This window comes from Scyliorhinus torazame, chromosome 3 (assembly GCF_047496885.1).
Source record: "Scyliorhinus torazame isolate Kashiwa2021f chromosome 3, sScyTor2.1, whole genome shotgun sequence".
In the NCBI taxonomy this organism is placed as follows: Eukaryota; Metazoa; Chordata; class Chondrichthyes; order Carcharhiniformes; family Scyliorhinidae; genus Scyliorhinus; species Scyliorhinus torazame.
The window spans coordinates 351,954,963-351,975,479 of NC_092709.1; the positions used below are offsets into that span (position 1 = coordinate 351,954,963).

The 20,517-nt window shown below is 64.6% G+C and overlaps 1 protein-coding gene across 1 annotated transcript in view; it reads left to right on the forward strand.

Annotated features, from left to right (window-relative positions):
• The window catches only part of LOC140409338 (V-type proton ATPase subunit B-like), a 246,072-nt gene that overhangs the window by 183,944 nt on the left and 41,611 nt on the right, over positions 1–20,517 (forward strand). The gene's annotated exons all lie outside the window — the stretch shown is intronic.

Sequence of the window (20,517 nt, forward strand, 5' to 3'; positions counted from 1 at the left end):
AGGAGGGCGGTTTTGGGCAGAGGGGCAGGATGGGAAGGGGGGGCGGTGTTGGGGAGAGGGGCAGAATGGGAAGGGGGTGGGATTGGGGAGAGGGGCAGGATGGGAAAGGGGGCGGTGTTGGGGAGAGGGGCAGGATGGGAAGGGGGGTGGGATTGGGGAGAGGGGCAGGTTGGGAAGGGGGGGTGGTGTTGGGGAGAGGGGCAGGATGGGAAGGAGGGCGGTGTTGGGGAGAGGGGCAGGATGGGAAGGAGGGCGGTGTTGGGGAAGGGGCAGGATGCGAAGAGGATGGTGTTGGGGAGAGGGGCAGGATGGGAAGGGGGCAGTGATTGGGAGTGGGGCAGGATGGGAAGGAGGGCGGTGTTGGGGAGAGGGGCAGGATGGGATGGGGGCGGTGATTGGGAGTGGGGCAGGATAGGAAGGAGGGCGGTGTTGGGGAGAGGGGCAGGATGGGAAGGGGGGCGGTGTTGGGGAGAGGGGCAGGATGGGAAGGGGGCAGTGTTGAGGAGAGGGGCAGGATGGGAAGGAGGGCGGTGTTGGGGAGAGGGGCAGGATGGGAAGGGGCAGTGTTGGGGAGAGGGGCAGGATGGGAAGGGGCAGTGTTGGGGAGAGGGGCAGGATGGGAAGGGGGGTGGGATTGGGGAGAGGGGCAGGATGGGAAGGGGGGGTGGTGTTGGGGAGAGGGGCAGGATGTGAAGGGGGCGGTGTTGGGGAGAGGGGCAGGATGGGAAAGGGGGTGGGATTGGGGAGAGGGGCAGGATGGGATGGAGGGCGGTTTTAGGGAGAGGGGCAGGGTGGGAAGGAGGGCGGTGTTGGGGAGAGGGGCAGGATGGGAAGGAGGGCGGTTTTGGGCAGAGGGGCAGGATGGGAAGGGGGGGCGGTGTTGGGGAGAGGGGCAGAATGGGAAGGGGGTGGGATTGGGGAGAGGGGCAGGATGGGAAAGGGGGCAGTGTTGGGGAGAGGGGCAGGATGGGAAGGGGGGTGGGATTGGGGAGAGGGGCAGGTTGGGAAGGGGGGGTGGTGTTGGGGAGAGGGGCAGGATGGGAAGGAGGGCGGTGTTGGGGAGAGGGGCAGGATGGGAAGGAGGGCGGTGTTGGGTAGAGGGGCAGGTTGGGAAGGGGGGGTGGTGTTGGGGAGAGGGGCAGGATGGGAAGGAGGGCCGTGTTGGGGAGATGGGCAGGATGGGAAAGGGGGTGGGATTGTGGAGAGGGGCAGGATGGGAAGGAGGGCGGTGTTGGGGAGAGGGGCAGGATGGGAAGGAGGGCCGTGTTGGGGAGATGGGCAGGATGGGAAAGGGGGTGGGATTGTGGAGAGGGGCAGGATGGGAAGGAGGGTGGTGTTGGGGAGAGGGGCAGGATGGGAAGGGGGCGGTGTTGGGGAGAGGGGCAGGATGGGAAGGAGGGCCGTGTTGGGGAGATGGGCAGGATGGGAAAGGGGGTGGGATTGGGGAGAGGGGCAGGATGGGAAGGAGGGCGGTATTGGGGAGAGAGGCAGGATGGGAAGGAGGGCGGTGTTGGGGAAAGGGGCAGGATGGGAAGGAGGGTGGTGTTGGGGAGAGGGGCAGGATGGGAAGGAGGGTGGTGTTGGGGAAAGGGGCAGGATGGGAAGGGGGCGGTGTTGGGGAGAGGGGCATAATGGGAAGGGGGTGGTGTTGGGGAGAGGGGCAGGATGGGAAGGAGGGCGGTGTTCGGGAGAGGGGCAGGATGTGAAGGAGGGCGGTGTTGGGGAGAGGGGCAGGATGGGAAGGGGGGTGGGATTGGGGAGAGGGGCAGGTTGGGAAGGGGGGTTGGTGTTGGGGAGAGGGGCAGGATGGGAAGGGGGCGGTGTTGGGGAGAGGGGCAGGATGGGAAGGAGGGCCGTGTTGGGGAGAGGGGCAGGATGGGAAAGGGGGTGGGATTGGGGAGAGGGGCAGGATGGGAAGGAGGGCGGTGTTGGGGAGAGGGGCAGGATGGGAAGGGGCGGTGTTGGGTAGAGGGGCAGGATGGGAAGGAGGGTGGTGTTGGGGAAAGGGGCAGGATGGGAAGGGGGCGGTGTTGGGGAGAGGGGCATAATGGAAAGGGGGTGGTGTTGGGGAGAGGGGCAGGATGGGAAGGAGGGCGGTTTCGGGAGAGGGGCAGGATGTGATGGGGGGGTGGTGATGGGGAGAGGGGCAGGATGGTAAGGAGGGTGGTGTTGGGGAGAGGGGCAGGATGAGAAGGGGGTGGTGTTGGGGAGAGGGGCACGATGTGAAGGAGGGCGGTGTTGGGGAGAGAGGCAGGATGGGAAGGAGAGCGGTGTTGGGGAGAGGGGCAGGATGGGAAGGGGGCACTGTTGGGGAGAGGGGCAGGATGTGATGGGGGGGTGGTGATGGGGAGAGGGGCAGGATGGGAAGGAGGGTGGTGTTGGGGAGAGGGGCAGGATGAGAAGGGGGCGGTGTTGGGGTGAGGGGCAGGATGGGAAGGAGGGCGGTGTTGGGGAGAGGGGTAGGATGGGAAGGGGGCGGTGTTGGGGAGAGGGCCAGGATGGGAAGGGGGGGCGGTGTTGGGGAGAGGGGCAGGATAAGAAGGGGGCGGTGTTGGGGAGAGGGGCAGGATGGGAAGGGGGGCGGTGTTGGGGAGAGGGGCAGTATGTGAAGAAGGGTGGTGTTGGGGAGCGGGGCAGGATGGGAAGGGGGGCGGTGTTGGGGAGAGGGGCAGGATGTGAAGAAGGGTGGTGTTGGGGAGAGGGGCAGGATGGGAAGGGGGGCGATGGTAAGGAGAGGGGCAGGATGGGAAGGAGGGTGGCATTAGGGAGAGGGGCAGAATGGGAAGTGGGTGGGATTGGGGAGTGGGGCAGGATGGGAAGGAGGGCGGTGTTGGGGAGAGGGGCAGGATGGGAAGCGGGGTGGTATTGGGGAGAGGGGCAGGATGGGAAGGGGGCGGTGTTGGGGAGAGGGGCAGGATGGGAGGGAGGGCGGTGTTGGGGGGAGGGGCAGGATGGGAAGGGGGGGCGGTGTTGGGGAGAGGGGCAGGATGGGAAGGAGAGTGGTATTGGGGAGAGGGGCAGGATGGGAAGGGGGGCGGTGTTCGGGAGAGGGGCAGGATGGGAAGGGGGGCGGTGTTGGGGAGAGGGGCAGGATGGGAAGGAGAGCGGTGTTGGGGAGAGGGGCAGGATGGGAAGGAGGGCGGTGTTGGGGAGAGGGGCAGGATGAGAAGGGGGCGGTATTGGGGTGAGGGGCAGGATGGGAAGGAGGGCGGTGTTGGGGAGAGGGGCAGGATGGGAAGGAGGGTGGTGTTGGGGAGAGGGGCAGGATGTGAAGAAGGGCGGTGTTGGGGAGAGGGGCAGGATGGGAGGGGGGGCGATGGTAAGGAGAGGGGCAGGATGGGAAGGAGGGTGGCATTAGGGAGAGGGGCAGGATGGGAAGGGGGCGGTGTTGTGGAGAGCGGCAGGATGTGAAGAAGGGCGGTGTTGGGGAGAGGGGCAGGATGGGAGGGGGGGCGATGGTAAGGAGAGGGGCAGGATGGGAAGGAGGGTGGCATTAGGGAGAGGGGCAGGATGGGAAGGGGGCGGTGTTGTGGAGAGCGGCAGGATGGGAAGAGGGGTTGGATTGGGGAGAGGGGCAGGATGGGAAGGGGGTGGTGTTGGGGAGAGGGGCAGGATGGGAAGGAGGGTGGCATTAGGGAGAGAGGCAGGATGGGAAGAGGGTGGGATTGGGGAGAAGGGCAGGATGGGAAGGAGGGTGGGATTGGGGAGATGGGCAGGATGGGAAGGGGGGTGGGATTGGGGAGAGGGGCAGGATGGGAAGGGGGCGGTGTTTGGGAGAGGGGCAGGATCGGAAGGAGTGTGGGATTAGGGAGAGGGCAGGATGGGAAGGGGTGATTTTTGGGAGTGGGGCAGGATGGGAAGGAGGGAGGGATTGGGAAGAGGGGCAGGATGGGAAGGGGGCGATGTTTGGGAGTGGGGCAGGATGGGAAGCAGGGCGGTGTTGGGGAGAGGGGCAGGATGGGAAGGAGGGAGGGATTGGGGAGAGGGGCAGGATGGGAAGGGGGCGGTGTTGAGGAGTGGGGTAGAATGGGAGGGAGTGTGGGATTGGGGAGAGGGGCAGGATGGGAATGGGGCGGAGTTGGGGAAGGGGCAGATTGGGAAGGGGGCAGTATTGGGGAGAGGGGCAGGATGGGAAGTAAGGCGATGTTGACGAGAGGGGCAGAATGGGAAGGGTGGCTGGGATTGGGGAGAGGGGCAGGATGGGAAGGGTGGGTTGGGATTGGGAGTGGGGCAGGATGGGAAGGGGGCATTGTTGGAGAGAGGGGCTGGATGGGAAGGGGGGTGGGATTGGGGAGAGGGGCAGGATGGGAAGGGGGGGATTGGGGAGAGGGGCAGAATGGGAAGGGGGACGGTGTTGGGGAGAGGGGCAGGATGGGAAGGAGGGTGGTGTTTGGGAGTGGGGCTGTATGGGAAGGGGGGTGGGATTGGGGGGAGGGGCAGGATAGGAAGGAGGGTGAAATTGGGGAGAGGGGCAGGATGAGAAGAGGGGCTGCGTTGGGGAGAGGGTCAGGATGGGAAGGGGGCGATGTTCAGGAGAGGAGCAGGATGGGAAGGGGGGTGGGATTGGGGAGAGGGGCAGGATGGGAAGGGGGGGCGGTGTTGGGGGGAGGGGCAGGATGGGAAGGGGGCGATGTGGAGGAGAGTGGCAGGATAGGAACGAGGGCGGTGTTGGGGAGAGGGGCAGGATGGGAAGGGGGGCGGTGTTGGGGAGAGGGGCAGGATGAGAAGAGGGCGGTGTTGGGGAGAGGGGCAGGATGGGAAGGGGGGGCGGTGTTGGGGAGAGGGGCAGGATGGGAAGGGGGGCGATGGTAAGGAGAGGGGCAGGATGGGAAGGAGAGTGGCATTAGGGAGAGGAGCAGGATGGGAAGGAAGGCGGTGTTGGGGAGAGGGACAGGATGGGAAGGGGGGGCGGTGTTGGGGAGAGGGGCAGGATGGGAAGGAGGGTGGTGTTGGGGAGAGGGGCAGGATGGGAAGGGGGCGGTGTTGGGGAGAGGGGCAGGATGGGAAGGAGGGCGGTGTTGGGGAGAGGGGCAGGATGGGAAGGAGGGCGGTGTTGGGGAGAGGTGCAGGATGGGAAGGGGGCGTTGTTGGGGAGAGGGGCAGGATGGGAAGGAGGGCGGTGTTGGGGAGAGGGGCAGGATGAGAAGGGGCGGTGTTGGGGAGAGGGGCAGGATGGGAAGGGGGGGCGGTGTTGGGGGGAGGGGCAGGATAGGAAGGAGGGCGGTGTTGGGGAGAGGGGCAGGATGGGAAGGGGGGCGGTGTTGGGGAGAGGGGCAGGATAGGAAGGAGGGCGGTGTTGGGGAGAGGGGCAGGATGTGAAGAAGGGCGGTGTTGGGGAGAGGGGCAGAATTGGAAGGGGGCGATGGTAAGGAGAGGGGCAGGATGGGAAGGAGGGTGGCATTAGGGAGAGGGGCAGGATGGGAAGAGGGGTGGGATTGGGGAGAGGGGCAGGATGGGAAGGAGGGTGGTTTTGAGGAGAGGGGCAGGATGGGAAGGAGGATGGGATTGGAGAGATGGGCAGGATGGGAAGGGGGCAGTGTTGGGGAGAGGGGCAGGATGGGAATGGGGGCGGTGTTTGGGAGTGGGGCAGGATGGGAAGGGGGGCGGTGTTGGGGAGAGGGGTAGGATGGGAAGGAGGGTGGGATTGGGGAGAGGGGCAGGATGGGAAGGTTGGGATTGGGGAGAGGGGCAGGATGGGAAGGGGGCGATGTTTGGGAGTGGGGCAGGATGGGAAGCAGGGCGGTGTGGGGGAGAGGGGCAGGATGGGAAGGAGGGCGGTGTTGGGGAGAGGGGCAGGATGAGAAGGGGGCGGTGTTGGGGAGAGGGGCAGGATGGGAAGGAGGGCGGTGTTGGGGAGAGGGGCAGGATGGGAAGGGGGGCGGTGTTGGGGGGAGGGGCAGGATAGGAAGGAGGGCGGTGTTGGGGAGAGGGGCAGGATGGGAAGGGGGGCGGTGTTGGGGAGAGGGGCAGGATAGGAAGGAGGGCGGTGTTGGGGAGAGGGGCAGGATGTGAAGAAGGGCGGTGTTGGGGAGAGGGGCAGAATTGGAAGGGGGCGATGGTAAGGAGGGGGCAGGATGGGAAGGAGGGTGGCATTAGGGAGAGGGGCAGGATGGGAAGAGGGGTGGGATTGGGGAGAGGGGCAGGATGGGAAGGAGGGTGGTTTTGAGGAGAGGGGCAGGATGGGAAGGAGGGTGGTTTTGAGGAGAGGGGCAGGATGTGAAGAAGGGCGGTGTTGGGGAGAGGGGCTGGATTGGAAGGGGGGCGATGGGAAGGAGAGGGGCAGGTTGGGATGGAGGGTGGCATTCGGGAGAGGGGCAGGATGGGAAGAGGGGTGGGATTGGGGAGAGGAGCAGGATGGGAAGGGGGCAGTGTTGGGGAGAGGGGCAGGATGGGAAGGGGGGCAGTGTTTGGGAGTGGGGCAGGATGGGAAGGGGGCGGTGTTGGGGAGAGGGGTAGGATGGGAAGGAGGGTGGGATTGGGGAGAGGGGCAGGATGGGAAGGGGGTGGTGTTCGGGAGAGGGGCAGGATGGGAAGGAGGTTGGGATTGGGGAGAGGGGCAGGATGGGAAGGGGGCAATGTTTGGGAGTGGGGCAGGATGGGAAGGAGGGAGGGATTGGGAAGAGGGTCAGGATGGGAAGGGGGCGATGTTTGGGAGTGGGGCAGGATGGGAAGCAGGGCGGTGTTGGGGTGAGGGGCAGGATGGGAAGGAGGGAGGGATTGGGGAGAGGGGCAGGATGGGAAGGGGGCGGTGTTGAGGAGAGGGGTAGAATGGGAGGGAGGGTGGGATTGGGGAGACGGGCAGAATGGGAAGCGGGCGGATTTGGGGAAGGGGCAGATTGGGAAGGGGGCAGTGTTGGGGAGAGGGGCAGGATGGGAAGCGGCGGTGTTGGGGAGAGGGGCAGGATGGGAAGTAGGGCGATGTTGACGAGAGGGGCAGGATGGGAAGGGTGGCTGGGATTGGGGAGAGGGGCAGGATGGGAAGGGGGTTGGGATTGGGGAGTGGGGCAGGATGGGAAGGCGGCATTGTTGGAGAGAGGGGCTGGATGGGAAGGAGGGTGGGATTGGGGAGGGGGGCAGGATGGGAAGGGGCGGTGTTGGGGAGAGGGGCAGGATGGGCAGGGGGCGGTATTGGGGTGAGGGGCAGGATGGGAAGGAGAGCGGTGTTGGGGAGAGGGGCAGGATGGGAAGGAGGGCGGTGTTGGGGAGAGGGGCAGGATGAGAAGGGGGCGGTATTGGGGTGAGGGGCAGGATGGGAAGGAGGGCGGTGTTGGGGAGAGGGGCAGGATGGGAAGGAGGGTGGTGTTGGGGAGAGGGGCAGGATGTGAAGAAGGGCGGTGTTTTGGAGAGGGGCAGGATGGGAGGGGGGGCGATGGTAAGGAGAGGGGCAGGATGGGAAGGAGGGTGGCATTAGGGAGAGGGGCAGGATGGGAAGGGGGCGGTGTTGTGGAGAGGGGCAGGATGGGAAGAGGGGTTGGATTGGGGAGAGGGGCAGGATGGGAAGGGGGTGGTGTTGGTGAGAGGGGCAGGATGGGAAGGAGGGTGGCATTAGGGAGAGAGGCAGGATGGGAAGAGGGTGGGATTGGGGAGAAGGGCAGGATGGGAAGGAGGGTGGGATTGGGGAGATGGGCAGGATGGGAAGGGGGGTGGGATTGGGGAGAGGGGCAGGATGGGAAGGGGGCGGTGTTTGGGAGAGGGGCAGGATCGGAAGGAGTGTGGGATTAGGGAGAGGGCAGGATGGGAAGGGGTGATTTTTGGGAGTGGGGCAGGATGGGAAGGAGGGAGGGATTGGGAAGAGGGGCAGGATGGGAAGGGGGCGATGTTTGGGAGTGGGGCAGGATGGGAAGCAGGGCGGTGTTGGGGAGAGGGGCAGGATGGGAAGGAGGGAGGGATTGGGGAGAGGGGCAGGATGGGAAGGGGGCGGTGTTGAGGAGTGGGGTAGAATGGGAGGGAGTGTGGGATTGGGGAGAGGGGCAGGATGGGAATGGGGCGGAGTTGGGGAAGGGGCAGATTGGGAAGGGGGCAGTATTGGGGAGAGGGGCAGGATGGGAAGTAAGGCGATGTTGACGAGAGGGGCAGAATGGGAATGGTGGCTGGGATTGGGGAGAGGGGCAGGATGGGAAGGGTGGGTTGGGATTGGGAGTGGGGCAGGATGGGAAGGGGGCATTGTTGGAGAGAGGGGCTGGATGGGAAGGGGGGTGGGATTGGGGAGAGGGGCAGGATGGGAAGGGGGGGATTGGGGAGAGGGGCAGAATGGGAAGGGGGACGGTGTTGGGGAGAGGGGCAGGATGGGAAGGAGGGTGGTGTTTGGGAGTGGGGCTGTATGGGAAGGGGGGTGGGATTGGGGGGAGGGGCAGGATAGGAAGGAGGGTGAAATTGGGGAGAGGGGCAGGATGAGAAGAGGGGCTGCGTTGGGGAGAGGGTCAGGATGGGAAGGGGGCGATGTTCAGGAGAGGAGCAGGATGGGAAGGGGGGTGGGATTGGGGAGAGGGGCAGGATGGGAAGGGGGGGGCGGTGTTGGGGGGAGGGGCAGGATGGGAAGGGGGCGATGTGGAGGAGAGTGGCAGGATAGGAACGAGGGCGGTGTTGGGGAGAGGGGCAGGATGGGAAGGGGGGCGGTGTTGGGGAGAGGGGCAGGATGAGAAGAGGGCGGTGTTGGGGAGAGGGGCAGGATGGGAAGGGGGGGCGGTGTTGGGGAGAGGGGCAGGATGGGAAGGGGGGCGATGGTAAGGAGAGGGGCAGGATGGGAAGGAGAGTGGCATTAGGGAGAGGAGCAGGATGGGAAGGAAGGCGGTGTTGGGGAGAGGGACAGGATGGGAAGGGGGGGGCGGTGTTGGGGAGAGGGGCAGGATGGGAAGGAGGGTGGTGTTGGGGAGAGGGGCAGGATGGGAAGGGGGCGGTGTTGGGGAGAGGGGCAGGATGGGAAGGAGGGCGGTGTTGGGGAGAGGGGCAGGATGGGAAGGAGGGCGGTGTTGGGGAGAGGTGCAGGATGGGAAGGGGGCGTTGTTGGGGAGAGGGGCAGGATGGGAAGGAGGGCGGTGTTGGGGAGAGGGGCAGGATGAGAAGGGGGCGGTGTTGGGGAGAGGGGCAGGATGGGAAGGGGGGGGCGGTGTTGGGGGGAGGGGCAGGATAGGAAGGAGGGCGGTGTTGGGGAGAGGGGCAGGATGGGAAGGGGGGCGGTGTTGAGGAGAGGGGCAGGATAGGAAGGAGGGCGGTGTTGGGGAGAGGGGCAGGATGTGAAGAAGGGCGGTGTTGGGGAGAGGGGCAGAATTGGAAGGGGGCGATGGTAAGGAGAGGGGCAGGATGGGAAGGAGGGTGGCATTAGGGAGAGGGGCAGGATGGGAAGAGGGGTGGGATTGGGGAGAGGGGCAGGATGGGAAGGAGGGTGGTTTTGAGGAGAGGGGCAGGATGGGAAGGAGGATGGGATTGGAGTGATGGGCAGGATGGGAAGGGGGCAGTGTTGGGGAGAGGGGCAGGATGGGAATGGGGGCGGTGTTTGGGAGTGGGGCAGGATGGGAAGGGGGGCGGTGTTGGGGAGAGGGGTAGGATGGGAAGGAGGGTGGGATTGGGGAGAGGGGCAGGATGGGAAGGTTGGGATTGGGGAGAGGGGCAGGATGGGAAGGGGGCGATGTTTGGGAGTGGGGCAGGATGGGAAGCAGGGCGGTGTTGGGGAGAGGGGCAGGATGGGAAGGAGGGCGGTGTTGGGGAGAGGGGCAGGATGAGAAGGGGGCGGTGTTGGGGAGAGGGGCAGGATGGGAAGGAGGGCGGTGTTGGGGAGAGGGGCAGGATGGGAAGGGGGGCGGTGTTGGGGGGAGGGGCAGGATAGGAAGGAGGGCGGTGTTGGGGAGAGGGGCAGGATGGGAAGGGGGGCGGTGTTGGGGAGAGGGGCAGGATAGGAAGGAGGGCGGTGTTGGGGAGAGGGGCAGGATGTGAAGAAGGGCGGTGTTGGGGAGAGGGGCAGAATTGGAAGGGGGCGATGGTAAGGAGGGGGCAGGATGGGAAGGAGGGTGGCATTAGGGAGAGGGGCAGGATGGGAAGAGGGGTGGGATTGGGGAGAGGGGCAGGATGGGAAGGAGGGTGGTTTTGAGGAGAGGGGCAGGATGGGAAGGAGGGTGGTTTTGAGGAGAGGGGCAGGATGTGAAGAAGGGCGGTGTTGGGGAGAGGGGCTGGATTGGAAGGGGGGCGATGGGAAGGAGAGGGGCAGGTTGGGATGGAGGGTGGCATTCGGGAGAGGGGCAGGATGGGAAGAGGGGTGGGATTGGGGAGAGGAGCAGGATGGGAAGGGGGCAGTGTTGGGGAGAGGGGCAGGATGGGAAGGGGGGCAGTGTTTGGGAGTGGGGCAGGATGGGAAGGGGGCGGTGTTGGGGAGAGGGGTAGGATGGGAAGGAGGGTGGGATTGGGGAGAGGGGCAGGATGGGAAGGGGGTGGTGTTCGGGAGAGGGGCAGGATGGGAAGGAGGTTGGGATTGGGGAGAGGGGCAGGATGGGAAGGGGGCAATGTTTGGGAGTGGGGCAGGATGGGAAGGAGGGAGGGATTGGGAAGAGGGTCAGGATGGGAAGGGGGCGATGTTTGGGAGTGGGGCAGGATGGGAAGCAGGGCGGTGTTGGGGTGAGGGGCAGGATGGGAAGGAGGGAGGGATTGGGGAGAGGGGCAGGATGGGAAGGGGGCGGTGTTGAGGAGAGGGGTAGAATGGGAGGGAGGGTGGGATTGGGGAGACGGGCAGAATGGGAAGCGGGCGGAGTTGGGGAAGGGGCAGATTGGGAAGGGGGCAGTGTTGGGGAGAGGGGCAGGATGGGAAGCGGCGGTGTTGGGGAGAGGGGCAGGATGGGAAGTAGGGCGATGTTGACGAGAGGGGCAGGATGGGAAGGGTGGCTGGGATTGGGGAGAGGGGCAGGATGGGAAGGGGGTTGGGATTGGGGAGTGGGGCAGGATGGGAAGGCGGCATTGTTGGAGAGAGGGGCTGGATGGGAAGGAGGGTGGGATTGGGGAGGGGGGCAGGATGGGAAGGGGCGGTGTTGGGGAGAGGGGCAGGATGGGCAGGGGGCGGTATTGGGGTGAGGGGCAGGATGGTAAGGAGGGCGGTGTTGGGGAGAGGGGCAGGATGGGAAGGAGGGTGGTGTTGGGGAGAGGGGCAGGATGTGAAGAAGGGCGGTGTTGGGGAGAGGGGCAGCATGGGAGGGGGGGCGATGGTAAGGAGAGGGGCAGGATGGGAAGGAGGGTGGCATTAGGGAGAGGGGCAGGATGGGAAGGGGGCGTTGTTGTGGAGAGGGGCAGGATGGGAAGAGGGGTTGGATTGGGGAGAGGGGCAGGATGGGAAGGGGGTGGTGTTGGGGAGAGGGGCAGGATGGGAAGGAGGGTGGCATTAGGGAGAGAGGCAGGATGGGAAGAGGGTGGGATTGGGGAGAAGGGCAGGATGGGAAGGAGGGTGGGATTGGGGAGATGGGCAGGATGGGAAGGGGGGTGGGATTGGGGAGAGGGGCAGGATGGGAAGGGGGCGGTGTTTGGGAGAGGGGCAGGATCGGAAGGAGTGTGGGATTAGGGAGAGGGCAGGATGGGAAGGGGTGATTTTTGGGAGTGGGGCAGGATGGGAAGGAGGGAGGGATTGGGAAGAGGGGCAGGATGGGAAGGGGGCGATGTTTGGGAGTGGGGCAGGATGGGAAGCAGGGCGGTGTTGGGGAGAGGGGCAGGATGGGAAGGAGGGAGGGATTGGGGCGAGGGGCAGGATGGGAAGGGGGCGGTGTTGAGGAGTGGGGTAGAATGGGAGGGAGTGTGGGATTGGGGAGAGGGGCAGGATGGGAATGGGGCGGAGTTGGGGAAGGGGCAGATTGGGAAGGGGGCAGTATTGGGGAGAGGGGCAGGATGGGAAGTAAGGCGATGTTGACGAGAGGGGCAGAATGGGAAGGGTGGCTGGGATTGGGGAGAGGGGCAGGATGGGAAGGGGGGGTTGGGATTGGGAGTGGGGCAGGATGGGAAGGGGGCATTGTTGGAGAGAGGGGCTGGATTGGAAGGGGGGTGGGATTGGGGAGAGGGGCAGGATGGGAAGGGGGGGATTGGGGAGAGGGGCAGAATGGGAAGGGGGACGGTGTTGGGGAGAGGGGCAGGATGGGAAGGAGGGTGGTGTTTGGGAGTGGGGCTGTATGGGAAGGGGGGTGGGATTGGGGGGAGGGGCAGGATAGGAAGGAGGGTGAAATTGGGGAGAGGGGCAGGATGAGAAGAGGGGCTGCGTTGGGGAGAGGGTCAGGATGGGAAGGGGGCGATGTTCAGGAGAGGAGCAGGATGGGAAGTGGGGTGGGATTGGGGAGAGGGGCAGGATGGGAAGGGGGGGCGGTGTTGGGGGGAGGGGCAGGATGGGAAGGGGGCGATGTGAAGGAGAGTGGCAGGATAGGAACGAGGGCGGTGTTGGGGAGAGGGGCAGGATGGGAAGGGGGGCGGTGTTGGGGAGAGGGGCAGGATGAGAAGAGGGCGGTGTTGGGGAGAGGGGCAGGATGGGAAGGGGGGGCGGTGTTGGGGAGAGGGGCAGGATGGGAAGGGGGGCGATGGTAAGGAGAGGGGCAGGATGGGAAGGAGAGTGGCATTAGGGAGAGGGGCAGGATGGGAAGGAAGGCGGTGTTGGGGAGAGGGACAGGATGGGAAGGGGGGGCGGTGTTGGGGAGAGGGGCAGGATGGGAAGGAGGGTGGTGTTGGGGAGAGGGGCAGGATGGGAAGGGGGCGGTGTTGGGGAGAGGGGCAGGATGGGAAGGAGGGCGGTGTTGGGGAGAGGGGCAGGATGGGAAGGAGGGCGGTGTTGGGGAGAGGTGCAGGATGGGAAGGGGGCGTTGTTGGGGAGAGGGGCAGGATGGGAAGGAGGGCGGTGTTGGGGAGAGGGGCAGGATGAGAAGGGGGCGGTGTTGGGGAGAGGGGCAGGATGGGAAGGGGGGGCGGTGTTGGGGGGAGGGGCAGGATAGGAACGAGGGCGGTGTTGGGGAGAGGGGCAGGATGGGAAGGGGGGCGGTGTTGGGGAGAGGGGCAGGATAGGAAGGAGGGCGGTGTTGGGGAGAGGGGCAGGATGTGAAGAAGGGCGGTGTTGGGGAGAGGGGCAGAATTGGAAGGGGGCGATGGTAAGGAGAGGGGCAGGATGGGAAGGAGGGTGGCATTAGGGAGAGGGGCAGGATGGGAAGAGGGGTGGGATTGGGGAGAGGGGCAGGATGGGAAGGAGGGTGGTTTTGAGGAGAGGGGCAGGATGGGAAGGAGGATGGGATTGGAGAGATGGGCAGGATGGGAAGGGGGCATTGTTGGGGAGAGGGGCAGGATGGGAATGGGGGCGGTGTTTGGGAGTGGGGCTGGATGGGAAGGGGGGCGGTGTTGGGGAGAGGGTCAGGATGGGAAGGGGGCGATGTTCAGGAGAGGAGCAGGATGGGAAGGGGGGTGGGATTGGGGAGAGGGGCAGGATGGGAAGGGGGGGCGGTGTTGGGGGGAGGGGCAGGATGGGAAGGGGGCGATGTGAAGGAGAGTGGCAGGATAGGAACGAGGGCGGTGTTGGGGAGAGGGGCAGGATGGGAAGGGGGGCGGTGTTGGGGAGAGGGGCAGGATGAGAAGAGGGCGGTGTTGGGGAGAGGGGCAGGATGGGAAGGGGGGGCGGTGTTGGGGAGAGGGGCAGGATGGGAAGGGGGGCGATGGTAAGGAGAGGGGCAGGATGGGAAGGAGAGTGGCATTAGGGAGAGGGGCAGGATGGGAAGGAAGGCGGTGTTGGGGAGAGGGACAGGATGGGAAGGGGGGGCGGTGTTGGGGAGAGGGGCAGGATGGGAAGGAGGGTGGTGTTGGGGAGAGGGGCAGGATGGGAAGGGGGCGGTGTTGGGGAGAGGGGCAGGATGGGAAGGAGGGCGGTGTTGGGGAGAGGGGCAGGATGGGAAGGAGGGCGGTGTTGGGGAGAGGTGCAGGATGGGAAGGGGGCGTTGTTGGGGAGAGGGGCAGGATGGGAAGGAGGGCGGTGTTGGGGAGAGGGGCAGGATGAGAAGGCGGCGGTGTTGGGGAGAGGGGCAGGATGGGAAGGGGGGGCGGTGTTGGGGGGAGGGGCAGGATAGGAAGGAGGGCGGTGTTGGGGAGAGGGGCAGGATGGGAAGGGGGGCGGTGTTGGGGAGAGGGGCAGGATAGGAAGGAGGGCGGTGTTGGGGAGAGGGGCAGGATGTGAAGAAGGGCGGTGTTGGGGAGAGGGGCAGAATTGGAAGGGGGCGATGGTAAGGAGAGGGGCAGGATGGGAAGGAGGGTGGCATTAGGGAGAGGGGCAGGATGGGAAGAGGGGTGGGATTGGGGAGAGGGGCAGGATGGGAAGGAGGGTGGTTTTGAGGAGAGGGGCAGGATGGGAAGGAGGATGGGATTGGAGAGATGGGCAGGATGGGAAGGGGGCATTGTTGGGGAGAGGGGCAGGATGGGAATGGGGGCGGTGTTTGGGAGTGGGGCTGGATGGGAAGGGGGGCGGTGTTGGGGAGAGGGGTAGGATGGGAAGGAGGGTGGGATTGGGGAGAGGGGCAGGATGGGAAGGTTGGGATTGGGGAGAGGGGCAGGATGGGAAGGGGGCGATGTTTGGGAGTGGGGCAGGATGGGAAGCAGGGCGGTGTTGGGGAGAGGGGCAGGATGGGAAGGAGGGCGGTGTTGGGGAGAGGGGCAGGATGAGAAGGGGGCGGTGTTGGGGAGAGGGGCAGGATGGGAAGGAGGGCGGTGTTGGGGAGAGGGGCAGGATGGGAGGGGGGGCGGTGTTGGGGGGAGGGGCAGGATAGGAAGGAGGGCGGTGTTGGGGAGAGGGGCAGGATGGGAAGGGGGGCGGTGTTGGGGAGAGGGGCAGGATAGGAAGGAGGGCGGTGTTGGGGAGAGGGGCAGGATGTGAAGAAGGGCGGTGTTGGGGAGAGGGGCAGAATTGGAAGGGGGCGATGGTAAGGAGAGGGGCAGGATGGGAAGGAGGGTGGCATTAGGGAGAGGGGCAGGATGGGAAGAGGGGTGGGATTGGGGAGAGGGGCAGGATGGGAAGGAGGGTGGTTTTGAGGAGAGGGGCAGGATGGGAAGGGGGCGATGTTCAGGAGAGGAGCAGGATGGGAAGGGGGGTGGGATTGGGGAGAGGGGCAGGATGGGAAGGGGGGGCGGTGTTGGGGGGAGGGGCAGGATGGGAAGGGGGCGATGTGAAGGAGAGTGGCAGGATAGGAACGAGGGCGGTGTTGGGGAGAGGGGCAGGATGGGAAGGGGGGCGGTGTTGGGGAGAGGGGCAGGATGAGAAGAGGGCGGTGTTGGGGAGAGGGGCAGGATGGGAAGGGGGGGCGGTGTTGGGGAGAGGGGCAGGATGGGAAGGGGGGCGATGGTAAGGAGAGGGGCAGGATGGGAAGGAGAGTGGCATTAGGGAGAGGGGCAGGATGGGAAGGAAGGCGGTGTTGGGGAGAGGGACAGGATGGGAAGGGGGGGCGGTGTTGGGGAGAGGGGCAGGATGGGAAGGAGGGTGGTGTTGGGGAGAGGGGCAGGATGGGAAGGGGGCGGTGTTGGGGAGAGGGGCAGGATGGGAAGGAGGGCGGTGTTGGGGAGAGGGGCAGGATGGGAAGGAGGGCGGTGTTGGGGAGAGGTGCAGGATGGGAAGGGGGCGTTGTTGGGGAGAGGGGCAGGATGGGAAGGAGGGCGGTGTTGGGGAGAGGGGCAGGATGAGAAGGCGGCGGTGTTGGGGAGAGGGGCAGGATGGGAAGGGGGGGCGGTGTTGGGGGGAGGGGCAGGATAGGAAGGAGGGCGGTGTTGGGGAGAGGGGCAGGATGGGAAGGGGGGCGGTGTTGGGGAGAGGGGCAGAATAGGAAGGAGGGCGGTGTTGGGGAGAGGGGCAGGATGTGAAGAAGGGCGGTGTTGGGGAGAGGGGCAGAATTGGAAGGGGGCGATGGTAAGGAGAGGGGCAGGATGGGAAGGAGGGTGGCATTAGGGAGAGGGGCAGGATGGGAAGAGGGGTGGGATTGGGGAGAGGGGCAGGATGGGAAGGAGGGTGGTTTTGAGGAGAGGGGCAGGATGGGAAGGAGGATGGGATTGGAGAGATGGGCAGGATGGGAAGGGGGCATTGTTGGGGAGAGGGGCAGGATGGGAATGGGGGCGGTGTTTGGGAGTGGGGCTGGATGGGAAGGGGGGCGGTGTTGGGGAGAGGGGTAGGATGGGAAGGAGGGTGGGATTGGGGAGAGGGGCAGGATGGGAAGGTTGGGATTGGGGAGAGGGGCAGGATGGGAAGGGGGCGATGTTTGGGAGTGGGGCAGGATGGGAAGCAGGGCGGTGTTGGGGAGAGGGGCAGGATGGGAAGGAGGGCAGTGTTGGGGAGAGGGGCAGGATGAGAAGGGGGCGGTGTTGGGGAGAGGGGCAGGATGGGAAGGAGGGCGGTGTTGGGGAGAGGGGCAGGATGGGAGGGGGGGCGGTGTTGGGGGGAGGGGCAGGATAGGAAGGAGGGCGGTGTTGGGGAGAGGGGCAGGATGGGAAGGGGGGCGGTGTTGGGGAGAGGGGCAGGATAGGAAGGAGGGCGGTGTTGGGGAGAGGGGCAGGATGTGAAGAAGGGCGGTGTTGGGGAGAGGGGCAGAATTGGAAGGGGGCGATGGTAAGGAGAGGGGCAGGATGGGAAGGAGGGTGGCATTAGGGAGAGGGGCAGGATGGGAAGAGGGGTGGGATTGGGGAGAGGGGCAGGATGGGAAGGAGGGTGGTTTTGAGGAGAGGGGCAGGATGGGAAGGAGGATGGGATTGGAGAGATGGGCAGGATGGGAAGGGGGCAGTGTTGGGGAGAGGGGCAGGATGGGAATGGGGGCGGTGTTTGGGAGTGGGGCAGGATGGGAAGGGGGGCGGTGTTGGGGAGAGGGGTAGGATGGGAAGGAGGGTGGGATTGGGGAGAGGGGCAGGATGGGAAGGTTGGGATTGGGGAGAGGGGCAGGATGGGATGGGGGCGATGTTTGGGAGTGGGGCAGGATGGGAAGGAGGGAGGGATTGGGAAGAGGGGCAGGATGGGAAGGGGGCGATGTTTGGGAGTGGGGCAGGATGGGAAGCAGGGCGGTGTTGGGGAGAGGGGCAGGATGGGAAGGAGGGAGAGATTGGGGAGAGGGGCAGGATGGGAAGGGGGCGGTGTTGAGGAGAGGGGTAGAATGGGAGGGAGGGCGGTGTTGGGGAGAGGGGCAGGATGTGAAGAAGGGCGGTGTTGGGGAGAGGGGCTGGATTGGAAGGGGGGCGATGGTAAGGAGAGGGGCAGGTTGGGATGGAGGTTGGCATTCGGGAGAGGGGCAGGATGGGAAGAGGGGTGGGATTGGGGAGAGGAGCAGGATGGGAAGGGGGCAGTGTTGGGGAGAGGGGCAGGATGGGAAGGGGGGCAGTGTTTGGGAGTGGGGCAGGATGGGAAGGGGGCGGTGTTGGGGAGAGGGGTAGGATGGGAAGGAGGGTGGGATTGGGGAGAGGGGCAGGATGGGAAGGGGGTGGTGTTCGGGAGAGGGGCAGGATGGGAAGGAGGTTGGGATTGGGGAGAGGGGCAGGATGGGAAGGGGGCAATGTTTGGGAGTGGGGCAGGATGGGAAGGAGGGAGGGATTGGGGAGAGGAGCAGGATGGGAAGGGGGCAGTGTTGGGGAGAGGGGCAGGATGGGAAGGGGGGCAGTGTTTGGGAGTGGGGCAGGATGGGAAGGGGGCGGTGTTGGGGAGAGGGGTAGGATGGGAAGGAGGGTGGGATTGGGGAGAGGGGCAGGATGGGAAGGGGGCGGTGTTGAGGAGAGGGGTAGAATGGGAGGGAGGGTGGGATTGGGGAGACGGGCAGAATGGGAAGCGGGCGGAGTTGGGGAAGGGGCAGATTGGGAAGGGGGCAGTGTTGGGGAGAGGGGCAGGATGGGAAGCGGCGGTGTTGGGGAGAGGGGCAGGATGGGAAGTAGGGCGATGTTGACGAGAGGGGCAGGATGGGAAGGGTGGCTGGGATTGGGGAGAGGGGCAGGATGGGAAGGGGGTTGGGATTGGGGAGTGGGGCAGGATGGGAAGGCGGCATTGTTGGAGAGAGGGGCTGGATGGGAAGGAGGGTGGGATTGGGGAGGGGGGCAGGATGGGAAGGGGCGGTGTTGGGGTGAGGGGCAGGATGGGCAGGAGGGTGGAATTATGGAGAGGGGCAGGATGGGAAGGGGGGGATTGGGGCGAGGGGCAGGATGGGAAGGGGGGGGGGGATTGGGGAGAGGGCCAGAATGGGAAGAGGATGGTGTTGGGGAGAGGGCCAGAATGGGAAGGGGGACGGTGTTGGGGAGAGGGGCAGGATGGGAAGGAGGGTGGAATTGGGGAGAGGGGCAGGATGGGAAGGGGGGCAGTGTTGGGGAGAGGGGCAGGATGGGAAGGGGGGCGGTGTTGGGGAGAGGGGCAGGATGGGAAGGGGGCGATGTTGAGGAGAGGAGCAGGATGGGAAGGGGGCGATGTTGGGGAGAGGGGCAGTATGGGAAGGAGGGCGGTGTTGGGGAGAGGGGCAGGATGGGAAGTGGGGCAGTGTTGGGGAGAGGGGCAGGATGAGAAGGAGGGTGGGATTGGGGAAGGGGCAGGATGGGAAGGAGGGTGGGATTGGGGAGTGGGGCAGGATGGGAAGGGGGGCGGTTTTGAGGAGAGGGGCAGGATGGGAAGGGTGGCAGTTTTGGGTGGAGGGGCAGAATGGGAAGGGGGTTGGGAGGGGGGTGGGGAGGGGATGGGGAGGGGGTGGGGAGGGGAGGGTGTGGGGAGGGGGAAGGGGAGGGGGTGGGGAGGGGGTGTTAGGGTGGGGATGGGAGGCGGTGGGAATGGGAAGGGGGTTTTGATGGGGTGGGAGTGGGTGGGGAGGGGGTGAGGATGGGGAGGGATTGGGAATGGGAAGTGGGTTTTGATGGGATGGGAGGTGGTGGGGTGGAGGTGAGGAGGGGGTGGGATGGGGAGGGGGTGGGGAGAGGGTGGGGAGGGGGAGGGGGTGGGGAGGGGGTGAGGAGGGGGTGGGATGGGGAGGGGGTGGGTAGAGGGTGGGATGGGAGGGGGTGGGGAGGGGGTGGGGAGGCGAGGTGGTGGGGAGGGGCTAGGGATGGGAGGGGGTGGGGAGGAGGTGTGATGGGGAGGGGGTGGGGAGGGTGGGGATGGGAGGGGGTGGGATGGGGAGGGGGTGGGGAAGGGGTGGGGATGGGAGGGGGTGAGTGGGGAAGGGGGAGAGGAGACGGTGTGGGAATGAGGTCAAATAACCTGTGTTTCTCTGCAGCTCTTTGCTCGCTGACAATCGGTAACAATGCTGAGGACACGACAATGTCCACACAGTAAATCTAACTCTGTGTCAGGTCCAAACTCCCAGAACCTACCCCCATGTCAATCAGCTGCATTTACTCCAGGGAGAGTGTTTTGGAAACATTGACTTGGGCATTCAGGGACCATTCCACCTCTGCTAATTCTTCTGATTGTTCTCAAATATCCTCAGCTCCACATTATACATTAATCATAGAATCAGACAAGGGGGAAAAAGGCAGTTTGGCCCTTCTATCTGTGCTAGCTCTTTGAAAGAACTATCTATTTAGTCTTCCTTGTGATTCTGCCTTTTTAGGTCTGGCACAGTAGCATTGTGGCTATCCACAGGTCCGATGTAATGATCTGGAGACTTGATTACAAATCTCGCCATTAAAACTGAGGAATTTACATTCAGTTAATTCGATAAAGCCCCTCTCCCAGGTATCTGCTGCTCTTGCCCTTCTAGGTGGTAGTGGGCGTGGGTTTGGAAGGTGCTGTCTGAGGAACTTTGGTGAGTTACTGCAGAGCATCTTGTAGATGGTCCACACGGCTGTCGCTGTTCGTCGGTGGTGGAGGGAGTGAATGTTTGTGGAAGGAGGAGCGTTAGTAAAAGAAAAGAAAAAGGGGGCATTTGTCAGGGCTAAAAGGCTGGGAACAGACGAAGCCTGTGTGGAATATAAGGAAAGTAGGAAGGAACTTAAGCAAGGAGTCAGGAGGGCTAGAAGGGGTCACGAAAAGTCATTGGCAAATAGGGTTAAGGAAAATCCCAAGGCTTTTTACACGTACATAAAAAGCAAGAGGGTAGCCAGGGAAAGGGTTGGCCCACTGAAGGATAGGCAAGGGAATCTATGTGTGGAGCCAGAGGAAATGGGCGAGGTACAAATGAATACTTTGCATCAGTATTCACCAAAGAGAAGGAATTGGTAGATGTTGAGTCTGGAGGAGGGTGTGTAGATAGCCTGGGTCACACTGAGATCCAAAAAGACGAGGTGTTGGGCATCTTAAAAAATATTAAGGTAGATAAGTCCCCAGGGCCTGATGGGATCTACCCCAGAATACTGAAGGAGGCTGGAGAGGAAATTGCTGAGGCCTTGTCAGAAATCTTTGGATCCTCACCGTCTTCAGGTGATGTCCCGGAGGACTGGAGAATAGCCAATGTTGTTCCTCTGTTTAAGAGGGGTAGCAAGGATAATCCGGGGAACTACAGGCCGGTGAGCCTTACTTCAGTGGTAGGGAAATTACTGGAGAGAATTCTTCGAGACAGGATCTACTCCCATTTGGAAGCAAATGGACGTATTAGT